This window comes from Sceloporus occidentalis, unplaced genomic scaffold (assembly GCF_023333645.1).
Source record: "Sceloporus occidentalis isolate IW3139 unplaced genomic scaffold, rSceOcc1.0.p SCAF_161, whole genome shotgun sequence".
In the NCBI taxonomy this organism is placed as follows: domain Eukaryota; kingdom Metazoa; phylum Chordata; class Lepidosauria; order Squamata; family Phrynosomatidae; genus Sceloporus; species Sceloporus occidentalis.
In genome coordinates, this window is record NW_028317141.1 from 927,501 (window position 1) to 930,000 (window position 2,500).

Consider the following 2,500-nt stretch of genomic DNA (forward strand, 5'->3'; position numbering starts at 1 on the left):
TTTGAGCTGGAACTCTAGGAAGGTGTAGATCTTCTCAGTGGCACATTTCTTGTACAACACATATGTGTTGTACATGGCAACCTGGGTGAGGTAAATGGCCACCTTTTTGTACCAGGTCTTGGTCTTACGCAGCACCAGGTACGGCTGCAGACACTGGTCAGAGAGATCTACACCCCCCATGTTCTTGTTGTAATCGGTGATGCACTGAGGCGTGAGCCTCTGAGCATCACCTTCCCCACGTACACTGCCAGGCACCACCTTCTCGTTGTGTATAGTGGAGAGGATATACACATCCTTCCTGTCAGTGTACCTGAGGGCCAACAGCTCCTGACTGCGCAGAGCACTGGTAGTGCCGCGCCTCTGCCTTGGGTAGGTGAGTTTTTTAGGATAACCCTTGCGGGTTGGCCTAACAGTGCCACATGCCGGGGTCTGCTGTAAAAATAAAAAATGAAACAGGTCTGGGCTGGTGTAAAAGTTATCCACCCAGAGGTGGTAGCCCTTATTCAAATAGGGGGACAGCAGGTCCCACACTATCTTCCCACTAGTACCCACAGATTGTGGGCAGCCAGGGGGATCAAGGTGACTGTGCTTCCCTTCGTAGATTCTGAAGGAAACAGTATATCCCGTCCCACTCTCGCAAAGTTTATATAACTTTACACCGTACCTCGCTCGCTTGGACGGGATATACTGTTTGAAGTTCAGTCTACCCTTGAATAGGACCAGGGACTCGTCTACAGCCACATTTTTGTCGGGGGTATAAATTTCAGGGAATTTACGTGAAAAATAATTAATAATGGGCCTCAATTTATATAAACGGTCAAATTGGGGGTGCTCTCTAGGGGGGCATTGGGAATTGTCGGTAAAATGTAAAAATCTTAGGAGCCCAAAGTACCTGTTCCGGGGCATTATTTGGGAAAAAGCAGGGGTGGATATTACGGGATCTGTGCTCCAATAGGAGCGTATCGTGGGCTTTTTCACAATGCCCATCATAAGGGTCAGGGCCCAAAATCTTTTAATTTCATGGGAGTCAGTGGGGTACCAGGTCTGGCTTCTGTCTCCTTGGTCAGCTGCCTGACACTGGGCTGCATAGAGGTTTGTTTGAGCTGCTAGCAGCTCAAAAAACTCGGGGGCAAACATTAAATGGAAAAATGACTTTGGCTCGCTAGCATCGATGTCACATCTGATGCCAGGAGTCGCAGTAAAAGCAGGGATTACTGGGTCTATCATATTTGGGGGCACCCAATTATATTTAGAGTCAGGCTCTCCACGCCTGGCTTTGGCAGATGGACCCTGGCCATCATCGTCTTCCTCTGACTCGTCATTATCTGACGCACAGCAGGATTCCTCAGATATTGGATCAATATCTGATGCAGTCAGAGTGGCCTCGGCGTCTGACGCCGTCAGAGTGGCCTCGGCGTCTGACGCGGTGAGAGTGGCATCGTCATCAGACTGAGTGAGGCAGTCATGAGCCTCCTCAGCGCTGAAGACATGTTGCGCCATTGTACCTACCTGGCCAATTTCTAAAACACTACACTATCCCCAATATATAATGTGGTTTTGCACTAAGCACTGCAGCTCTGCAAAACGAACTCTCTCTGTCTCTATCTCTCTCTCTCTCTCTCTCCCCCAGTGTCGCACATCCGGCAGTAATGTCACTGACCCGGATGTGGTTCAGTCCCCCAAGGCTAATGACACACCAAGTTGTTACAGGGGATCGGGCTGCAGGGGGGGGTCCAGGCTGTCAAACGACAGCCTGTTCTCCCGTGCAGCGGCAGGGATGTGTTCCTGACGCTGCACGAAAGGCTAGACGTCCCGGTACGTCTATAGGGGATTGAAGGGGTTAAGTGTAACGTATGAGATCAATACAAAGTATCTAAACAGTGTCAGTGACCGCTCAACATAGAGACTCCTAACGACAGACACTATGTATAACTATTCACCCTATCGCTCCTCCCTACATCCCAGACCGCCTACATCTAATAAAGTTACTCTCCCATAGTGACATTCTCCGTATCAGATGATGTAGACGGTGCCCTAATCTGTCAGTCTGTCTCGCCTACAAACATCCTAGGACTGCCTGCATCAAAGAGAAAAAAGAAAAATAAATGCAGCATATTGCATCATTCCATCCAGGAGCGGGGCTCCCCACTTCTGCATCACATATCAAAAGCAGTACCAACGCTTATCATCGCGTGGCTGATAATGCCCTAAACAGAGCATCAATAGCCCGTACCTGATGATATTTTAAATGACAGATCAGTCAGGAAATCATGATGGTTTATGTCCTGCCCCAACTCATGTATTCCACTTCTTCACAGAGTCATTATGTACCAATTTCATAATAATGATATACTTGCACTAGATCTTTGTGTATAGTTACAGGTAAAATGTATATATCCCATTTGGCACATATAGATGTACCGCAACCACGGAGACCCCCCAAAAGGAAACCAGGAGCAATAATTGTAAATACGGGGGAAAAAATAAATAAAAATTGTGT